At 37.5% G+C, this 12,844-nt stretch overlaps 1 protein-coding gene across 1 annotated transcript in view; it reads right to left on the reverse strand.

The window, feature by feature from the left end:
- Nucleotides 1–12,844, reverse strand: part of PTPRN2 (protein tyrosine phosphatase receptor type N2) — a 630,571-nt gene that overhangs the window by 451,328 nt on the left and 166,399 nt on the right. The gene's annotated exons all lie outside the window — the stretch shown is intronic.

Raw genomic sequence — 12,844 nt, forward strand, 5'->3', positions numbered from 1 at the left:
AAGGTATTCAAGGTTGTATCAAACAGGAACAAGAGACTTCATTTCCAAAGTAGGAGACATCTGCCCTACAGCATTTTTTTCAGAGCCAGTTGTCACAGGAGAGGGAAATGCCCAAATTATAGAATCTACAGAACCTCCAATGTCTCCTTCACATATCTTATCCTGACACTGTCAGAAATGAGGTACAGGCTTAGATAAAACAACAAGGAATAGGAGTTTTCTCACCTCCCTAAACAATCAAAGTACACAGATTTAGGTGAACCAGTGCATTTGTCTGATCAACTTGCAACTTGCATTTTTATTCCATGTACAGAATTCCACATAAAGAAAGTTGTTGGGGTTTTTTTTTTTTCCCCTAACACTTAAACAGAAAAATTCCTTCTTCCCCAGACAGATTCGTATGACTTCTGCCAGCTGTCAACATTAGAGGCTAAAACCTCACCCACAAAACAATCAGTGCAGGGGAAATAGGAATGCACAGTTCCTTCAATGCCTTGACAGTATGTCCCCACCTAGGGGCACATCACTCCTGTGCCTGCTCCCCTTCCCTATTTATTTTAGAAGAAAGGCTGACATGTCAGAAACTTGGCTGGTTTTTATCAAGTATCTCAGCTACTACAATAATCACATTACCCTTTTCTCCAAAGCATACCTCACTGAAAGATCTTAACTATAACTTCCTTCATACTGCCCAAATTATACGACAACAAGGAAATCCAGATCACCTGCAGTAAATCTCAGCCTGTTAACCCAGAAATAAAAGAGCTGCATTCATACCTAGCATGACCCTAACACATTTGTTCTTCTGATAGATGTTGACACTCACGCTTTATGATAACTTCTTTTGAGTTAGTTTCAAAGTGTATTTTTAAAGGAGACAAGAACCAATCTGTTTTATTCTTTAACTTTTATCTTTTCTATTTGTGAGTAATACACTGAAGTTTTTTACTCAGGCTGTAAAACCCTGTCTCCCTTCAGGTCTACAGGCATCACTTGCATTGCTGGCATTGAAAAGCCAGTTAAAAAAAAAAGGTGGCACTAAAATCATATCCATTGCATGGCAGTGAAATTAAATGTCTTTAATCAGTCAAGCTTCTTTAGAACAGATGAAATGAGATTTAAATTAGATTTAGGATTTGCAATTAAAAATATTTTGGTCTGTCAATCAAGCCTCAGCCAATTAGTTAGCAACATATATATTTTATTTCTAGAAAACATGTGCAAACATGTTTCAAAACCAGGCAAATCAAAACTCTCTATACTGCCAGTTTTCTAACTGAAAAGAAGACTTTTAAAATCATTCTGAATATCTATACACTGAATTTTCATAAATACTCAGTTTGGAGACCATGTTATACAAGTCACAATGTACACAGGTCCCTGGAAAAGCCTGGTATTTTAAGAGTACAACCATCAAGCAGGACTGTTGAAAGCAACATAGGCAATTAAGCAGCAGAGATCTGACAGAAATGTCTTCACTATGCCTTCAGCCTCCAACGTTTTGAGAAGCTCACGTGGAATGGTAACATAAATACAGGCAGCTCCACAGCGAGGATGAAGGGTTGTCAATACAGTGACATTAGCATGCACTTTTGATTTTCTCCAACTAAACACTTAGTTTAATAAATTGAAACCATTTTACTGCTCTAAGTGGTAATATCAAGATATCGGATGAAAGGAATCCATAACAGAATGGTAATGAGGCTGCAGTATTGAATTTCCACCATTAAAATCCCCAGATAAGTTCTCAGTTTTCTGGACTTTTGATGGAAGAAAAAAAATCAGCCAGAAACCCCAGGTATAACCTACTGATTTCCTATCACCAATCACTTGGAAAGTACAGAACTGATTGAACTGAGAAAAATGCCTTTGTATGTAGCAGACTTGAGGTATCTGAAATTCTTGCCTAAAGCTGTATGTTCAAGTCCTGACAGAATGAATTGTGCATGCAAAGACATACCACCCTTTCCTCATCCCTGTAGGGCTCCTGCCATAGCAAAATTACTGTCCATGTGCCGACCCACATTGTTCCAGAGTTTCCATGAGCTGCACTGATGCTTTTTAGGGTCTGGCTGTTGTCTCTGAAGTTGTAGGTTCTCCAGAATCTGCCTGTACTGAGCCTATTCTATAGCAAACAACACAAAGTCTGCCAGAGGAGCTTCTAACACTATGACAGTAATGCAGAGTTTGGTTAAAATAATTAAAATTCTGTTATTTGGAATGTATTAGTTTAATTTTTCACTCACCACTTTTGATTGAAAAAAATAACAATAATCTGCCTAATTGAAACCAAAAAAAAGTCTGCTTTGCTTTTCACAATTGTGTTCGCCACAGGAATCAATGGCCTATAAAAATATAGATGCCAAATAAGTAATTATAACCTTATACTTCCAGATGAATAGGACAACAAAAAAGCTGTTCTTAGGACCAATCCAACCTCAATTTAAATCAGTAAACCTGCATCATGTACTACCTTCTTGAACTCAGAGGTCTTAACATTTGATGGCAGGCAGCTTTTTTCTACAATTTTTCCCACTGTTTTTTCTACATTGTTTTTTAAACAGTCTTTACTCTTCCTTTTTATATTTAATACAGAAAAGACAAATTTTTTTCATGCAGGAAAATAAAATACCCTTACTGTAACAATCAATACAATTATCCCGTTATCCTACACTTTGGTATTTGCATTACTCTCCAGAATTAATTCAAGTAACCTTCGTTGCCTTATCAACAGCTCTTACATCAAAGTGGAAGAAAGAGACCTCACTTATTTATTTTCAAATCAGATCTGTGTTCCCCAGTGGTGAAACTGAAGAACAGAGTAAGTTCTTCATCACATTTTGGAAGGTGTTTTGACCTGCATGTTATTGCCAATGCTGCGAGTGTCAGTGCACAGGTGACAAAAATAGCAGCAATATCTTTTTATTGATACTATATTCACTTTATCCCCCAATGTTAAATTTACAGCTCTCCCTAGGGAACTGATATCACATTCACATCCCCAGCATTCCAGCTGTATGAGGACCCCTCTAGAGCCAATATCAATCACACCATATGTTGGCCTGAAAAGCAGATAGTGCAGACAGGTCACCTTACCCTCTGACCTGGAGAATGAGAGTTTAATTATGAACACAGGCTCTACCTCCTTTGTTTTCAATTGTGGGACAGCACAAAAGAGGTTATAAATATTCAGAAATTATCATTTTACCTACTCTGTTTTCCCCTCACCCCCTTCCCCCTCCCTGCAGCTCTTCTGATACTGATTCTTTTAGCAGTACAGAGAGATTTTAGTTCTGTCCCGAAGCTGTATCTCCTCCAGCTTTTGATCCAACAGCAGTGCCCATCTCCCAGAAAGCACTAGGTCACTTGTAAATGCCTTTTTAAAGTCAATTCTGTTTTATAATGCCCAAGGCAAACAGCTATCAAAGCAGCTTTCTCTACCTCTGTCCCATTATGCTAAAACCAGCTTGGTAAGAATGGAAGGCTTAGACTTCACATAATCTCAGCAAGCACACAGCAAAAAAAGATGAACTCAAAGAACACTAAAGGGTTCAGATCCCTGTGTCACTACTGATTTCCTGTAAAATGTCAGCTAATCACCAAGGTCTGTGACCAAAAACATATTTAAGCATCTTATGTAGGTAGGAGACTTGCTACTGAAATCAATGGAAATATAAATATTTACATATCTTTGTGAACCTGACCCTTTAGTGCTTGCATGCCCCATCTGTGAAATGAGGATAACATTAATTCTTTATCTACCAGAGATACTGAAAATTAAAAAGTGCTCAGATTTTACTGAAAAAAAAAGCACAACCAAACAAAAACCATTTTAAATGGTGGGAAATCTTAAAATTTGGGAAGAGCTGAGATAAATACACTCAATGATCTGTTAGCCTTCAGTGCAAACTTTCTAAATACAAAGGAAAGATTCTGACTTCGCTTGTGCTTTTATCTTATTGCTGCTTCTCTGGAATATGCTGCCCTGATTCCTCCGCAGAGGCTGGCAGTGTATGATACAGCAGATGCTGAACCTTTTAAGTCTTTGACAGTTAAGGTTTTTTTCATAAATTGTAACATTAAGTCCAAACACTCTGCTTCATGTTTATGCTGCCTCATTTAGATGAACCTGCTTCTTCAACAGGAACACAGAAGCAAAATAGTCAAACTAATTCAGTTCTGCATTATTTCCCTGGCAACATGTTTTTATGAGATCCTGGAACATTTTTGACATCTCTGTGAATAAGGGAGAGAGACCCTTAACACTCCTCAGCACAAAGTGTCTCCCATCCAGATGTGCCTGCTCTGCTGTGGACAGCATCAAATGAATTGATGCCACCTTCTCTATCACTTCTCCAAGCACAAGGGAGGCACAGCACACCCCCAGCAAGTCTTGCTCATATGTGGGTTCTTCTTCAAAAATTCATTGGGCAAAAAAATGCTGAAAACACTTTGAGAAGATCACCTGTTACCAATTTATGTTTACTACAGGTAGCCAGCTTTATAGAGAGTTTTAGTGGGCAACCAAAAAAATTCCTTAAAAAGGCATCTTGTCCAAAATAGCACCCCTTAGAAATGACCACAAAGAGAATTTGGGTAAAGGAGACACAGCTAGCCCAAATCCTGCTAAACCATTGTGGGACAGCATCTGGAGTATGCTGGCATTCTTTTTCTGGCAGGTTCACAACACTGCTTTTCTGTTAACAAATGCTTCAAAAAAATTTATCCTAAACATCAGCCTGGTCACTGATTTCATAAGGAAAAAGCAATATAGAAAATAAAAAACAATCCAATTTTTGTGTGTGTGTGTGTAATAAAAATACTTTTTTTTTCCTAGAGTAATGAAAATTCACTAAAGAACATTAAAAATGAAGCTCAATCCCAGAGACAGCAATGAAAAATGGGGCCAACAGCAGTGTTTCAATGCAGCCAGAATTTGATACTAATTAACAGCAATGTAAGAAATTAAAGGGTAAATGGACCTATTAGATTATCTACTAAGTATACTGTTCATAAAGAAACAGCTTTTCTAACATTCAAATGATGTATCATATGGCACAGTCACTCTGAATCCCAAAGCTGTCCATCCTTAGAGGCTGTAGAGTTTCTTAGTGAAAAATAAGCCAAGACGCAGATTTCAAGGCAGATGGAATGCAGCTTCCAGGAACTTAGTTTGCAAAAGATTAAGGGGCAAATAATTGGGTCCTTTCCACAGCTGGATCACAGTTAATCTTGGGCTGCCAAAACAGGATTTGGAACGGGTCCATGGCAGATTCCATTCTGCTTTTAACTTTCCTGTACTTTTCCGCATCATCATCATCATTATTTCAGTGAAATCAGTTCATCTGTTTCCCTGCTCAGTCCAGAAGGTGCTGGTGTTTTCCTTTTCCATTAAAAGCACAAACATACGATGTATGAAAAATTCATAATGAGAATCAGTGGTGATACAGCCAAAGGAAGGATCCAGAAGATACAGTGGATGTAGCTCTGATGTCCCAAGAAGTGATGCTGGGACAGTGGCCAATGGTCTGTTACTGTGAAAACCTAAAGCAAGTCTCCTATGAAACATGCTCCTAGTGTGCAAATCACCACTTACAAACCTTCCAGAAACCAGTTAGTTCAATTCATTAAGAAAACCAATCTTTACTCCTGACAGGCATAAAAAACCCACATTAGGATAAAAATACTAGATCCAGGTTTCATTTATGTCATACTGCAGTAATTACAATTAAGGAGAAAGTGTCCTCTGCTGTAGAAGGTGGAGGAGTAGCTCTCCATGGGCTCTGGCATTAGTGAAGTTTGTCCTTGGAAACACAGAATTTTCTCCAGCAGTCACTGTACTTTAGAATAATTTAGGCTCCTTTGAAGGGTGCCAAGAGGTTGTTCACAGTGAACTCTGGGAGCCCTGGCCAAAAGAGGAAATCATTAACTATTTTAGAAGTTATATTAATGAAAAACAGAATAGCCATGCCAAAAAAGTGCTGTATCATTTTCTCAAGAGGACTCAAGAATCTATATGAATAAGGGTATTTCCCTTGAGGAAAGCCAGTATTCCAAAAAAATGTCACTAATATTTAGAGACTGAATTTTGGAGACTATCACTGCTCTATTAGCACTTTTAAGGGAGCCCTGTGCTGACAAGATGTAATTATTGCTCATCTTTCCTCCTATTTCATCACATCATGTCTTCTTTGCTTTACTGGCAACTTTTAGTTGCTTCTATGTATTACAAGTAGCTTTTCCTTAGTAAAATACAAGAATCGTGAAATCCCTAAAAAATCTGAGTTTCAGAAGTGATACAAGGGAAAAGCTTATTCTATACTTGCTGGGTATCTTACACTTCTGAAATGTACCACAAAGCATCTGCTACCAATCACTGTCAGAGGAGGATGTTCATCTGGATGAATCACCTGAGTGAGCTAACACTGCACTTCATCATTTACCAGCCCAGAGCAATGGGTTTTTACACTTATCCAGACTTGTTAGCTGCCTAAACCAGACAATTGCTTCTGGACCTTTTATTTCAGTCTGCAGAAATATGTTAGCTGACCTAATGGCTTAACAGGAAGGGCAGGACAAATGTAAATATTTGTTTACATTTGTTTATAAAACCCTAATGGTGTTTTGTTGTCATGGGGTAACGTCCATAAAAGTTTATTTCAGATTCATCTGCAGCAAAAAGAAGTCAGCTACATTATGGGACTGTGCTTTTTACATCTTCCAGGTATAATCTGACACTCTTTTCCCAGCTTTCCCAACACATAAAAACGAGTTGGATTCTGTTCTGAACCCCATAGGGAAGCCAAACAGAAATGAGTCACTCGAGGAACTCAAAGACTCCCTTTGAAGACTCCTATTTCAGGCCAAGTTCACAATGCTCAATATTAGAAATGCTGGATGCAATGATGGACAATTGAAGGAAATGGCTACATGTTCAAAGACCCTTCATCTTTAACTTGTAAACAATGCAAATATATACAGAGGTTAATGAAAATGATTGCTGAGGTTGAGAATGTAATTTTCACAGTCTTAAAGCTATGACTTGCAAGCTAATTCCTGGCACAAAGAGCCAAGTAACCTTAACTGGTGTTGTGTGAGCCAATCCTGATGGAATGAACATGTGTAGCTCTCTCACTGTGCATGGCCCAGCTACAGCAAACCCACTGACCAAATGAATCTTCCTCCCAACATACAGCAGCCTACAAATGTACATGCACTCTGCAATGATTGACTTTTTATTGCCTAACTAACTCAATAAAACAATGCTGAGCAATTCCGCAGCCTGGGAATGAAGGATGTACTGTAATTTGATCTAAAGTTCCTTAAATCTCATATTTATAGGAGCTGCAGAAGGCACTTCATGAGTTATAGAGAATGTAAATATCACTTGTGCAACAACAGACCATGCTTAATATGAGAACTAAATCTAGAAATACTGAACATAAATCCATTAATCAGCACCCTAGCAAAGCAGGTAAAGAGACTGATTGTTGATTATTCTGTATATATTTGTGATTCAATTCCAGATGAGTAATTTTTCTCTCAAAAATAGACACAGACACCTGATGAAGCCTACACAAATTGAAAGAGCACATGTAAAATATAAGATTCATTATTCAGAGTATAGAGTAACACAGCAAGTACCACCAGGAAGGAAATACTGAGTCCACACTGCAATTCATAACAGGAATAATAGCCTCAGGATATTTTTTCTCCATCTCAGAACTGGTGACACTACTCTCAGGGCTCCTGCATTTTGTTTGAATTCTGCTTTGTGGGATTCAAAGGCCTGCAGTGACAAAATCAATACGCATGCTCCACCTGCTGCTCGCTCGTCATTGCACCACTGAAGCTGTAGCCTCTGTGCAGTGATGGATGTTTTGGAAACTCCTATAAAAGGTTATAAATGCTCTGACTCAAACAAAAAGTTTCACCAGATTTCTGATGTCATATATGATTTTCATACTTGAAATTACCTGTAAAAGCATCTTACCAACTTACCTAAGTGCATTTTCATAGGACACAGAGTCAGCTAGCCAAACCTTTTAGTAGATACATTTGGGTAATTATTTATGCAGGAGAAAATTTTGAAAGGGAAACTATTAAAAAAAACCCTGTAAAAATTGATAAAATAATACCTGTGCAAAATAAATTTCTACCTTGTTCTTGATGCAGTGTTTACACCACTAGTCATCAGAAGTATGATAACAAAAAGCCATATTCACTTAATAATACTCTGCTTTCCAGAAAAAAAATTGTCACGCTTCTTCAAGAAGTTACATATTAAATAAAGAGCTTGTTGGCCTATTGCTCAGCCATCCAGAAAGGAAACCAAGAGAGTCAATTCTGACCCTTCAGTCCCTCAAGTCCTAGGTGGTCATAGTGTTGCAAAACTCAGTTTGGAACAGGCAGTTCACCCAACCCTTCCAATGTCCTGGCACAGTATCTGGAAAATAAGGACATTTTTTTCAGATATGTTTTGATTCCAGCATCCTCGACTTGAACTTGAGTATTTTTTCTCCTATTTTTCTTGAATCCTTAAAAAAGAAAAATTAAAATAAAGAGGAACATCTTAAAATACTCCTGTATGACAAAAGTAGAAAATCAATGTCATTTCCTTCTTAGCATCACCCACCTTCAGCTGCATCTTGCTCAGTGAAACAGGAGGGAGGTGAAAGCATCTAAAATGGCAGGTTCTATTATAAAAATTGTTGCTTTCCATAGCCTTAGAAATGAATGACTAACATAGAAACCGAGATAGGTGCTATATTTTTACATTAATGAAACAGTACTAAATAAAGACATTCCAGACCCACTTTCTTTCTAAGAGGGAAAATGCTGCAGTTTGACTATTTCAACAGATCTGCTTCTACAGCATTTATGTGAAAATTATACAGATAAAATAGCTTTTTCTCCCCACAGAAAAATAATATTACACAACTTAGTCACTAAAATATGAAAGACATGCAAACAGGTATCTTGTCCCTAGTTAAAAAAAAAAAAAGTGGTGAAATACAAAAAATAAGTGAAATTATAGGATCACAAGAATTTTCTCAAGGCTACAAGCAGAACTTCTTCCAGTGAAGATGAGTTCATATCATCAGTTGTCAGGCAAGGACCTGTACCATGATCTGTCCAAGTGAAGTTCAAGAAAAAACAGGATCTATTCTAGCATAAATTGAACAAAGAAGTTCATGCCAAAATAACACAGCAGGATTAGAAATTGCCTGAGCCCCTGCTATTCAACAAAGGTCAGAATTTGAGTGCTGATTATTTTATGCTGCTACGTGGATAACTGATGAATGCCCAGAGGATTCCAGAAAAATAATTAAAATGTTGCAAGAGCAAGGGCCAGAGCAAACTGCAGCAAAGTTGGGATTTTTTTTCTTTTTCAGTGACCCCGGTACTGGGAATTTGAAATTGTTTCTCAGGTTCTGTTCAGTCTGAATAGGAGCACTGAAGCTGTACCCAGAAGCTGCTTATCCTTGGAGTACAAGGGAATTCCTCTAAACAGCTCTCCACAGGACCTGGAACTTAAATACTGCACTCAGTGAGACACAAAGGACCAAATTTAGGTGACTAAATGAAAGACAGAGGTAATCAGCCAGGGACTCCCCAGTCAATGGACAGCTAAAGCAATATCGTCAGTGAAATCAAAGATATTATTCATCCTACAATTTTCTGAATTTACTCCCTTTTAGGCACCCTAAAAGTGCTTGTTTCTCTACTGTTTATAAAGAGCCCCAGGAGAGAGAGGCTGCAGAGCCTGTGTGTGGGAGCTGGGGTTGTCCACCCCATGGGAGCTCACAGTGTGGGCCCAGCAGCTGCAGGGACAAGCCAGGGGGGCAAAGTGCTTCAAGAACCATCTTGAAAGTCATTGTCACTAAGAATGGGATGGGATGTACCAGGGACAATGAAATAGGATGTGATGGGAGAGGTGGGATGGGAAGTGAAGAGGTGGAAGAGTAACAGTTTTGTAGATCTACAATCCTTGAGCTATTTTTGAGTCAAGCTGGCCCCCACAGAGCAAATGTAAACCTGATTTCAACAGATCTGCTAAGAGCAATTGAAATAACATCTCCATCCATTGAACATCAGCTGGAATTACCAGAATGTGGGTCACCTGTCTACACATTGAGCAAGCCGGCATAAGGAACAAGATCTACCTACTTAAGTAGAAAGAGTAGGCTTTTGCCACGGTTTTCTGTGACACTTAGCTGCTGGGCTAAGAACACGACATGAATGTTATATCTTCCCAAATTTCAAAGGAATGCAATTTTCTTCTGTAATCCTTCACCTGGGATGAGGTGAAGGATTACAGAAGAAAAGACAAGGCCAACAAAGAGAAGGGCAAAGTCATGTGCAAGAAAGAACAAAGAGATACCTACACACCTCCTTCAGTCACCATAACCTGGTGAGAAAAATAGAGTGGATTTTACAGTGAACCACCAGCCTTGGAACCAATGTTTGTATGTTGACATATTTTTACATCTTAATTTTCACACTGAAGGAACGTCTTTAAGCCACCCCAGAACAATGTCAGTAATGCTTTACTGTCAATGGTAGGCTGAGCCTTCAAATAGATTTTTAGCATGAGGCAGGAAGGAAACCTGTTGGTTCCTAAAGGAGATGAATGCAGTGGTAAAGATGAAACAATAAAATTATTCAGGAATATTTCAGCAGAACAGGTAAGTGACCAATTTCATCTAAAATCTTATCAAAATATGAAGTGAGATTGCTTATATACTAAGTGCTAAAGTTGAGCACTTAATTAGACTGCCAAATCTGAGAGGACCAGAAGCAGATTAAACTTTGGATACTTATACACAGTGATCAGACACTGCAGAGCAAAGGAAAGATTAGATGATCATAACTAATCTAAGTTTTAATTAAAATTTAAAAGCAGACAGGTTTTGCACTGCCCCCAAGGGAGAAAAAGCAGAGTTACGACAAGATAGGTTCAAGAGTATTTTTCTCATTTCTGAATCGAATTTGGTATCCACTCTTTCTAAGGTTATTCTTAGCTAAAAGAAAATTCTCTCAGTTTAAGTGACTACCACTGAGGACCACATTCCATTTTCATTTATTGACTGGTGGAATTACCTCACAGGTTAATAAGATGAGTAGTTAGAAGTTTTCCTTTTTGATGAACATTTTAATTTTAAACTTAAATTTAGTGTCTTGATTACTGAGCATTGACTGCCCTCTGTTCAAACCTGCAGGCAATGTCAGAACAAAGTTCACTTTAATGGAAGAAAAGGGAAGAATATTGTATCATTGTCTCTCCCACATATATGCAAAAATGTTAATGTCCAGTCTTGCAGTTTTCAATGAAGATTGCTGATGATGTCAGAACCATCATAACCCAAAATATAAAAAATGTATTTTCCTTCCTATGTAGGGCTGATTGACTTATTTATTATGGTTTAATTAGATGAGAGTTTAACCCTTCTTGTATTTAGAAATTGTTTGAAATTCATTTCTAACTTCTGTAAAAGTATTTACTACCCGTAGATACTTTATGGGGTGTTAAGGTCAATGATTTTCAACTTAATGATTTTTTATCTCTATTTCTTTTTCTAGAAAAGAGGAGCCTGGCCTTACTCACATAGAATTGACCTTACCAAATACTTTCAGTGCATGAGGAAACTCATTACAGTTAGGATACATAGAGAGCTTTTTCAGAAATGCTGATAAATATAATCATTCTATTAGGTTAGAAATTTATGGGTGACAAGTATCAAATACATTTGAAGACTCTAAATATTATCATTTAAAGAGCAATTGTCCAAACTTTTAGAATTTGTTTTTTATGCTGCAGATCAAATGGGAAACTTGGAATTTCACAGAGAACAGAACTTTATGATGGAGAGTTGTAAAGAGAGAAAGTATGTGAGTGAACAACAATTTTGGCCATGTAGAATTTTGAATTAGGTTTTACACTATTTTGCAGTATTGGCTGGTATTAAATCCTTCCAACTTCTTGGACGTGACTATGAGCTAAAACCTAGTAACTACAAACACAATGAAAAGCTCAATGTTTAACACTATAATAAGTAGCAGTAACTATAAAACTATCAGAAGAGAACAAAGTTCAGTTAGAATTTACCTGGAAAGTCCTGAAACTCATCAGCAATTAGAAAAAGCTGAGCTGGAATGCTCAAGTCTTTTCATTTCATTACTTTCTCTACTGAAGAAGGGATGAAGGACATCTAAAGACTCAACACAGCTTTCTAGGAATGTATCAAAGAACTGGAGGATGTTCAGGCAGAAATTTTAGCTCTTCAAAAGAGCCACATAAAAAGAAAAGTTTCTGAAATATCACAGACTCAGGAGCCTTACTCTTTCTCTCCCAGTCAGAGGTTTTGCGCTGTTGAGTAGCTCACAGCTAAAAATAAGGAAAAGAAAATCAATTGTCTTACCATGTTAAAGAAATGTGAGAATACAGCATGTGAGGAAAACCATAAAAACCTCAGAATGGGGCAAAGAACAAAGTGTAGTTTAATAGCTATATGCATGACATATGCTAAGTCAAGCAGGAAGAACATTCAATGACTTCCTAAAAGACTGGAAAATATTTAGCAAAAAAATGTAGTGCAGGTCTATGCAATGTTTAATTAGAAACCAGACAACAATAGGAGTAAAGACTAAAAATGGGGGAAAACTCCTTTTTTGTCATTTTAAGGCTGAGAGAAGCCGTAAAAGAAAAACTGAGTTATGGAATACTGGAGGGATACTACAATTTTATTATTATGAACTGCTTGTCTATCCATGTATAGGCAAAACAAAACAGAAGGGGAAGCCTGAAATGTAGTGAGTACATGCTAAGAATCAGCATGAAAAA

The sequence above is a fragment of the Passer domesticus genome, chromosome 1, assembly GCF_036417665.1.
Source record: "Passer domesticus isolate bPasDom1 chromosome 1, bPasDom1.hap1, whole genome shotgun sequence".
NCBI lineage: Eukaryota > Metazoa > Chordata > Aves > Passeriformes > Passeridae > Passer > Passer domesticus.